The sequence below is a fragment of the Aegilops tauschii genome, chromosome 7 (assembly GCF_002575655.3).
Source record: "Aegilops tauschii subsp. strangulata cultivar AL8/78 chromosome 7, Aet v6.0, whole genome shotgun sequence".
NCBI classification, from domain to species: Eukaryota; Viridiplantae; Streptophyta; class Magnoliopsida; order Poales; family Poaceae; genus Aegilops; species Aegilops tauschii.
In genome coordinates, this window is record NC_053041.3 from 610,333,486 (window position 1) to 610,344,032 (window position 10,547).

The window sequence follows — 10,547 nt, forward strand, 5'->3', positions numbered from 1 at the left end:
GCGAGACTGGTTTCACCGTTCGGAGCACTCGTTGCTTAAAGGTGACTGGCGGGTGTCTGTCTCTCTCACTTTAGTTGAACCGAGTGTGGCTACGCCCGGTCCTTGCGAAGGTTAAAACAGCACCAACTTGACAAACTATCGTTGTGGTTTTGATGCGTAGGTAAGAACGGTTCTTGCTAAGCCCGTAGCAGCCACGTAAAACTTGCAACAACAAAGTAGAGGACGTCTAACTTGTTTTTGCAGGGCATGCTGTGATGTGATATGGTCAAGACATGATGTGATATAATGTGTTGTATGAGATGATCATGTTTTGTAATCGAGTTATCGGCAACTGGCAGGAGCCATATGGTTGTCGCTTTATTGTATGAGATGCAATCGCCATGTAATAGTTTTACTTTATCACTAAGCGGTAGCGATAGTCGTAAAAGCAATAAGTTGGCGAGACGACAATGATACTACGATGGAGATCAAGGTGTCGAGCCGGTGACGATGGTGATCATAATGGTGCTTCGGAGATGGAGATCACAAGCACAAGATGATGATGGCCATATCATATCACTTATATTGATTGCATGTGATGTTAATCCTTTATGCATCTTATCTTGCTTTGATTGACGGTAGCATTATAAGATGATCTCTCACTAAAATTTCAAGATAAAAGTGTTCTCCCTGAGTATGCACCGTTGCAAAAGTTCTTCGTGCTGAGACACCACGTGTTAATCGGGTGTGATAGGCTCTACGTTCAAATACAACGGGTGCAAAACAGTTGCACACGCGGAATACTCGGGTTAAACTTGACGAGCCTAGCATATACAGATATGGCCTCGGAACACAGAGACCGAAAGGTCGAGCGTGAATCATATAGTAGATATGATCAACATAGTGATGTTCACCATTGAAACTACTCCATCTCACGTGTTAATCGGTCATAGTTTAGTTGCTTTGGATCACGTAATCACTTAGATGATTAGAGAGATGTCTATCTAAGTGGGAGTTCTTAAGTAATATGATTAATTGAACTTAAATTTATCATGAACTTAGTACCTGATAGTATCTTGCTTGTCTATGTTAATTGTAGATATATGGCCCGTGCTGTTGTTCCGTTGAATTTTAATGCGTTCCTTGAGAAAGCTAAGTTGAAAGATGATGGTAGCAATTACACGGACTGGGTCCGTAACTTGAGGATTATCCTCATTGCTGCACAGAAGAATTACGTCCTGGAAGCACCGCTAGGTGCCAGGCCTCCTGCAAGAGCTACACCAGAAGTTATGAACGTCTGGCAAAGCAAAGCTGATGACTACTCAATAGTTCAGTGTGCCATGCTTTACGGCTTAGAACCGGGACTTCAACGACGTTTTGAACGTCATGGAGCATATGAGATGTTCCAGGAGTTGAAGTTAATATTTCAAGAAAATGCCCGGATTGAGAGATATGAAGTCTCCAATAAGTTCTATAGCTGCAAGATGGAAGAGAATAGTTCTGTCAGTGAGCATATACTCAGAATGTCTGGGTATAATAATCACTTGATTCAACTGGGAGTTCAACTTCCGGATGATTGCGTCATTGACAGAATTCTTCAATCACTGCCACCAAGCTACAAGAGCTTCATGATGAACTATAACATGCAAGGGATGGATAAGACGATTCCCGAGCTCTTCGTAATGCTAAAGGCAGCGGAGGTAGAAATCAAAAAGGAGCATCAAGTGTTGATGGTCAGTAAAACCACTAGTTTCAAGAAAAAGGGCAAAGGGAAGAAGAAAGGGAACTTCAAGAAGAATAGCAAGCAAGTTGCTATTCAGGAGAAGAAATCCAAGTCTGGACCTAAGCCTGAAACTGAGTGCTTCTACTGTAAGCAGACTGGCCACTGGAAGCGGAACTGCCCCAAGTATTTGGCGGATAAGAAGGATGGCAAGGTTAACAAAGGTATATGTGATATACATGTTATTGATGTGTACCTTACTAATACTCGCAGTAGCACCTGGGTATTTGATACTGGTTCTGTTGCTAATATTTGCAACTCAAAACAGGGGCTACGGATTAAGCAAAGTTTAGCTAAGGACGAGGTGACGATGCGCGTGGGAAATGGTTCCAAAGTCGATGTGATCGCCGTCGGCACGCTACCTCTACATCTACCTTCGGGATTAGTTTTAGACCTAAATAATTGTTATTTGGTGCCAGCGTTGAGCATGAACATTATATCTGGATCTTGTTTAATGCGAGACGGTTATTCATTTAAATCAGAGAATAATGGTTGTTCTATTTATATGAATAATATCTTTTATGGTCATGCACCCTTGAAGAGTGGTCTATTTTTAATGAATCTTGATAGTAGTGATACACATATTCATAATGTTGAAACCAAAAGATGCAGAGTTAATAATGACAGTGCAACTTATTTGTGGCACTGCCGTTTGGGTCATATCGGTGTAAAGCGCATGAAGAAACTCCATACTGATGGAATTTTGGAACACTTGATTTTGAATCACTTGGTACTTGCGAACCGTGCCTTATGGGCAAGATGACAAAAACACCGTTCTCCGGAACTATGGAGAGAGCAAAAGATTTGTTGGAAATCATACATACAGATGTATGTGGTCCGATGAATATTGAAGCTCGTGGCGGATATCGTTATTTTCTCACCTTCACAGATGATTTGAGCAGATATGGGTATATCTACTTAATGAAACATAAGTCTGAAACATTTGAAAAATTCAAAGAATTTCAGAGTGAAGTTGAAAATCATCGTAACAAGAAAATAAAATTCCTACGATCTGATCGTGGAGGAGAATATTTGAGTTACGAGTTTGGTCTACATTTGAAACAATGCGGAATAGTTTCGCAACTCACGCCACCCGGAACACCACAGCGTAATGGTGTGTCTGAACGTCGTAATCGCACTTTACTAGATATGGTGCGATCTATGATGTCTCTTACTGATTTACCGCTATCGTTTTGGGGTTATGCTTTAGAGACGGCTGCATTCACTCTAAATAGGACACCATCGAAATCCGTTGAGACGACGCCTTATGAACTATGGTTTGGCAAGAAACCAAAGTTGTCGTATCTTAAAGTTTGGGGTTGCGATGCTTATGTGAAGAAACTTCAACCTGATAAGCTCGAACCTAAATCGGAGAAATGTGTCTTCATAGGATACCCAAAGGAGACCATTGGGTACACCTTCTATCACAGATCCGAAGACAAGATATTTGTTGCTAGAAATGGATCCTTTCTAGAGAAGGAGTTTTCTCGAAAGATGTGAGTGGGAGGAAAGTAGAACTTGATGAGGTAACCGTACCTGCTCCCTTATTGGAAAGTAGATCATCGCAGAGATCAGTTTCTGCGACACCTACACCAAGTAGTGAGGAAGTTAATGATAATGATCATGAAACTTCAGATCAAGTTATTACTGAACTTCGTAGGTCAACTAGATCAAGATCCGCACCAGAGTGGTACGGTAATCCTGTTCTGGAGGTCATGTTACTAGACCATGGCGAACCTACGAACTATGAAGAAGCGATGGTGAGCCCAGATTCCGCAAAATGGCTTGAAGCCATGAAATCCGAGATAGGGTCCATGTATGAGAACAAAGTATGGACTTTGGTTGACTTGCCCGATGGTCGGCAAGCCATTGAAAATAAATGGATCTTCAAGAAGAAGACTGACGCTGATGGTAATGTTACTATCTATAAAGCTCGACTTGTTGCGAAAGGTTTTCGACAAGTTCAAGGGATTGACTACGATGAGACCTTCTCACCGGTAGCGATGCTTAAGTCTGTCCGAATCATGTTAGCAATTGCCGCATTTTATGATTATGAAATTTGGCAAATGGATGTCAAAACTGCGTTCCTGAATGGATTTCTGGAAGAAGAGTTGTATATGATGCAACCGGAAGGTTTTGTCGATCCAAAGGGAGCTAACAAAGTGTGCAAGCTCCAGCGATCCATTTATGGACTGGTGCAAGCCTCTCGGAGTTGGAATAAACGCTTTGATAGTGTGATCAAAGCATTTGGTTTTATACAGACTTTTGGAGAAGCCTGTATTTACAAGAAAGTGAGTGGGAGCTCGATAGCATTTCTGATATTATATGTGGATGACATATTACTGATTGGAAATGATATTGAATTTCTGGATAGCATAAAGGGATACTTGAATAAGAGTTTTTCAATGAAAGACCTCGGTGAAGCTGCATATATATTAGGCATTAAGATCTATAGAGATAGATCAAGGCGCTTAATTGGACTTTCACAAAGCACATACCTTGACAAAGTTTTGAAGAAGTTCAAAATGGATCAAGCAAAGAAAGGGTTCTTGCCTGTACTACAAGGTGTGAGATTGAGTAAGACTCAATGCCCTACCACTGCAGAAGATAGAGAGAAGATGAAAGATGTTCCCTATGCTTCGGCCATAGGCTCTATCATGTATGCAATGCTGTGTACCAGACCTGATGTGTCCCTGGCTATAAGTTTAGCAGGGAGGTACCAAAGTAATCCAGGAGTGGATCACTGGACAGCGGTCAAGAACATCCTGAAATACCTGAAAAGGACTAAGGATATGTTTCTCGTATATGGAGGTGACAAAGAGCTCATCGTAAATGGTTACGTTGATGCAAGCTTTGACACTGATCCGGACGATTCGAAATCGCAAACCGGAAACGTATTTACATTGAACGGTGGAGCTGTCAGTTGGTGCAGTTCCAAGCAAAGTGTCGTGGCGGGATCTACGTGTGAAGCGGAATACATAGCTGCTTCGGAAGCAGCGAATGAAGGAGTCTGGATGAAGGAGTTCATAACCGATCTAGGTGTCAAACCTAGTACATCGGGACCAATGAAAATCTTTTGTGATAATACTGGTGCAATTGCCTTAGCAAAGGAATCCAGATTTCACAAGAGAACCAAGCACATCAGAAGATGCTTCAATTCCATCCGGGATTTAGTCCAGGTGGGAGACATAGAAATTTGCAAGATACATACGGATCTGAATGTAGCAGATCCGTTGACTAAGCCTCTTCCACGAGCAAAACATGATCAGCACCAAGACTCCATGGGTGTAAGAATCATTACTATGTAATCTAGATTATTGACTCTAGTGCAAGTGGGAGACTGAAGGAAATATGCCCTAGAGGCAATAATAAAGTATTATATATTTCCTTGTATCATGATAAATGTTTATTATTCATGCTAGAATTGTATTAACCGGAAACATAATACATGTGTGAATACATAGACAAACAAAGTGTCACTAGTATGCCTCTACTTGACTAGCTCGTTAATCAAAGATGGTTATGTTTCCTAGCCATAGACATGAGTTGTTATTTGATTAACGGGATCACCTCATTAGGAGAATGACGTGATTGACAGGACCCATTACGTTAGCTTAGCACCCGATCGTTTAGTATGTTGCTATTGCTTTCTTCATGACTTATACATGTTCCTAAGACTATGAGATTATGCAACTCCCGTTTACCGGAGAAACACTTTGTGTGCTACCAAACGTCACAACGTAACTGGGTGATTATAAAGGTGCTCTACAGGTGTCTCCAAAGGTACTTGTTGGGTTGGCATATTTCGAGAATAGGATTTGTCACTCCGATTGTCGGAGAGGTATCTCTGGGCCCACTCGGTAATGCACATCACTATAAGCCTTGCAAGCATTGTGACTAATAAGTTAGTTGCGGGATGATGTATTACGGAACGAGTAAAGAGACTTGCCGGTAACGAGATTGAACTAGGTATCGAGATACCGACGATCGAATCTCGGGCAAGTAACATACCGATGACAAAGGGAACAACGTATGTTGTTATGCGGTCTGACCGATAAAGATCTTCGTAGAATATGTGGGAGCCAATATGGGCATCCAGGTCCCGCTATTGGTTATTGACCGGAGAGGTGTCTCGGTCATGTCTACATTGTTCTCGAACCCAAAGGGTCCGCACGCTTAAAGTTACGATGACAGTTATATTATGAGTTTATGTGATTTGATGTACCGAAGGTTGTTCGGAGTCCCGGATGTGATCACGGACATGACGAGGAGTCTCGAAATGGTCGAGACGTAAAGATTGATATATTGGACGACTATATTCGGACACCGGAAGTGTTCCGGAGAAGTTTCGGATTAAACCGGAGTGCCGGAGGGTTACCGGAACCCCCCGGGGAAGTATTGGGCCTTAGTGGGCCTTGAGGGGAGAAAGAGGGCAGCAGCCATGAGGTGGTGCGCCCCCTCCCAGAGGAGTCCTAGTTGGACTAGGAGAGGGGGGCGCAGCCCCCTTTCCCTCTCCCTCTCCCTCTCTTTCCTTTCCCCCTTCTTTTCCTAGTAGGACTAGGAAAGGGGAGTCCTACTCCTACTAGGAGGAGGACTCCCCCCCTCTCCTTGGCGCGCCCCATAGGCAGCCGGCCTCCCCTTGCTCCTTTATATACGGGGGCAGGGGGGCACCTAAGAAAACACTTGATATACGATATTTCAGCCGTGTGCGGTGCCCCCCTCCACCAGATTACACCTCGATAATACCGTCGCGAAGCTTAGGCGAAGCCCTGCGTCGGTGGAACATCATCATCGTCACCACGCCGTCGTGCTGACGAAACTCTCCCTCAACACTCGGCTGGATCGGAGTTCGAGGGACGTCATCGAGCTGAACGTGTGTAGAACTTCGGAGGTGCCGTACGTTCGGTACTTGATCGGTCGGATCGTGAAGACGTTCGACTACATCAACCGCGTTGTGATAACACTTCCGCTGTCGGTCTACGAGGGTACGTGGACAACACTCTCCCCTCTCGTTGCTATGCATCACCATGATCTTGCGTGTGCGTAGGAATTTTTTTTTGAAATTACTACATTTCCCAACAGTGGATATTGTTGCAGGTCACTTTAAGGGTTATCAGGTGGATCATGTGGACCGGCGGAAGAATGAAGCGGCGGACGCTTTAAGCCGCCTGGGTTCCCAACGTAAACCGGTTCCACCTAATGTCTTCCTGGATGTTTTGCATAATCCGTCCGTCAAGCTCCCTGGTGAAGAGGATTTGGCTGTTCCTGATCCGGAGGCTCAGTTGGTGGCGGCTCTTCATGTTATCCCGGATTGGACGGTTCCATATCTGGCGTATATGAACTGGGGCGAGTTACCAGAGGATGAAACTTTGGCCAGGCAGATAATCCGGCGGTCCAAGTCCATGACTATTATCAATGGAGAGTTACATCATTGCAGTGTGACGGGGGCGTTTCAACGCCGTGTGTCTCCTGAGGAAGGTCGTGAAATTTTGCGTGAGATCCACGAAGGAGATTGTGGTCACCACGCCGGTTCAAAGTCTTTGGTGGCCAAGGCGTTTCGTCACGGTTTCTATTGGTTGACAGCTCATGCTGATGCCGAGGACTTGGTCAAAAGATGTGATGGCTGTCTGAAATTCTCAAGGCGTGCTCATGTACCGGCTCAAGAATTGAGGATGATTCCAATCACCTGGCCGTTTGCAACTTGGGAGCTGGATATGGTTGGGCCTTTCAAGAGGTCCAAGGACAAGAAGACCCACCTTTTGGTGGCGGTTGATAAGTTCACGAAGTGGGTGGAGGCAGAGCCGGTTAGTAAGTGTGACGCAGCCACGGCGGTTCAATTCATCAAAAAGGTGATCTTCTGGTTCGGCTTTCCACAGAGCATTATAACAGACAATGGTACCAATCTGTCAAAAGGTGCCATGAAGGAGTTCTGTCAACGTGAGCACATCCGGCTTGACATGTCATCAATGGCTCACCCACAGTCTAATGGTCAAGCGGAGATGGCCAATCAAGAGATCTTGAGAGGCATCAAACCCCGGCTTATGGTTCCTTTGCAACGGACGCCGGGTTGTTGGGTTGAGGAGTTACCTTCTGTGTTGTGGAGCATCAATACCACACCCAATAGATCGACAGGATACACACCATTCTTCATGGTTTATTGTGACCCCCGGATAATTAGGCTACAGTAATCCCACGTTAACGATGCCACGTCACCTCGGTTATTGTTGCTAATCTCGCGTTAGTTCGAAAACGATTCAAATTCAAATACAAAATCAAGCAAACAATAAAAGTTTTCAAATATTAAAACTAAAAAGTTCAATAAATAGTAGATAATTCAGAGGCTATGATAAAATTGTAAGCAACATTATTGAAATTTGATAAGTGACATAAACAACCTCAAATAGTGGCTGAAAACATTATTTAATAACCTTTTTATTAATACAAAATAAAATATGAAATGATATTTACCCCAAACTAGTTTTTGATGGTAGGATATATTGTGCTGTGATTTGTGGGCCAGCTCTCATATTTTACAAAACTCATTTGGTGCCCAAACAATTAACCAAAATAGAAAAGAAAAATAAATCAAAGAAAAGGAAAATACAAAATAGAAAAGAAAAAAATAGAAAGCCCCCCCCCCCCAGCTAGGCCAAGTGGCCCAGCTGGCCTCAGCCGCCCGAATGGGCCGGCCCACCCCCTGCCTACTAACCCACTCCCCTTCCCACCGTAACCCTAACCTACCCCCACTCGCCCCCACTCCTCTCCTTCCTCCCACGTCTGGATCGGGATCGGGGCAACCGTGCCCCGACCTCGCTGACGCCGATGCGACGCGCCACCCCGCCGCACCTCGCCGTTGCCCGGATGCCTGCTGTCGTCGCCAGACCTCCCGCACCTCTCCCTCGCGGGATCGACCCGCCGCTGCCGGAACTACGTCGAACCCATCAAGCCGAGGCCGTGCCCCGTCGCCCTATGTCGTCGCCTCGCCTCCTCATATCCTCCTCGTCGGTCGACCACGAGCAACAACGACCCCTCCCCTCCAACGCTGGTGAGGCCGTCGACCTCCATCTTCCCCTTCCCCCCTTCTGTTGCCAGCGACCCGGCATCCGCGCCACCCCTGCGTGCTCGACGCGCCCGCGGTGTGTTCCCCCTCGCCGTGCCCCGTGAAGGCCACGCCACTCTCCCGCGCACACCTACGCGCCATGTCGTCCTCGCGCGTCGTGGCCCCTGTTTGGCTCCGTCGCGCGACCCCGCGTCGCCCCGCCACTCAGCTAGCCGCGTTGCAGCTCCGACGCGTCATCCTCGCCCCTCGCTTCTGCCCTCGCCACAGCCGCAATATGTGTGTGCTGCCCGCCGGTGCCGCGACAAGTGCCCCGCGCCCCGCCATTCCCGCACGCGGCCGCAGCCCCTCGCGCGCGCCCCCGCGCCACCACCTCCAGCCTGGCTGCGCCGCCCTCCTCCGGCCCGCCTCCCCTGCTCGTCGGGCCGACGGCTCATGCCGGCCGCACCCCCTCACCGCTCCACTCCGGCGCCCTGTTGTTGGCCTGGGCGGGCGCCTGTTCGGGCTGCCGCCCGCACGCGACATGGGGGCCCACACTCCAGAACGTTTAATAACAAAAAAAGAATTTAAATAATAATAATAAGTAAAAATATTAAATAATTAATTAATTAACTTAATTAATTATGTCTAATTAATCAAATAACTAAACTAATTAAACTATTAGTTAATTAATTAATCAGTCAATGACAGTGGGGCCCTCCCCTAGTTAATCCTGATTAGGTTAATTAATATGTTTAATTAATATGTGTCACTGACCAGTGGGACCCCCTGGTCAGGTTGACCAGTCAACCCCTGTTGACTGTTGACGTCAGCATGACATCATGATGATGTCATAAATCCAATTTCGAATTAATTTAAATAATTAATTAAATTTCAGAAATTAATAAATTCTTTTGAAAATCATATCTTTTAATCCGTAACTCGGATGGAAAAACTTTGTACATGAAAGTTGCTCAGAACGACGAGACGAATTCGAATACGTAGCCCGTTCATCCGCCACACATCCCTAGCATAGCAAACACGCAACTTTTCCCCTCCGGTTCATCTGTTCGAAAACGTCAAACACCGGGAATACTTTCCCGGATGTTTCCCCCCTTCGCCAGTAGCACCTACTACTACGTTAGGTCACCTCTAGCACCTCGTAATGCCATGTTACACTTTATGATGCTTGATTGCTCTGTTATTTATTGTGTTCCCCCTCCGTTACTTCTTTCCGGTAGACCCCGAGACTGCCGGCGACCCCCAGTTCGACTACGGTGTTGACGACCCTTCCTTCTTGCCAGAGCAACCAGGCAAGCCCCCCCCCCTTGATCACCAGATATCGCCTATTCTTCTCTATACTACTTGCATTAGAGTAGTGTAGCATGTTACTGCTTTCGGTTAATCCTATTCTGCTGCATAGCCTGTCATTGTTGCTACAGTTGTTACCCTTACCTGCTATCGTACTGCTTAGAATAGGATGCTAGTTTTTCCATCAGTGGCCCTACATTCTTGTCCGTCTGCCATGCTATACTATCGGGCCGTGATCACTAGGGAGGTGATCACGGGTATATACTATATACTTTTTATACATGACACATGTGGTGACTAAAGTCGGGTCGGCTCGTTGAGTACCCGCAAGTGATTCTGATGAGGGGGCTGAAAGGACAGGTCGCTCCATCCCGGTAGAGGTGGGCCTGGGTTCCTGACGGCCCCCGACTGTTACTTTGTGGCGGAGCGACAGGGCCGGTT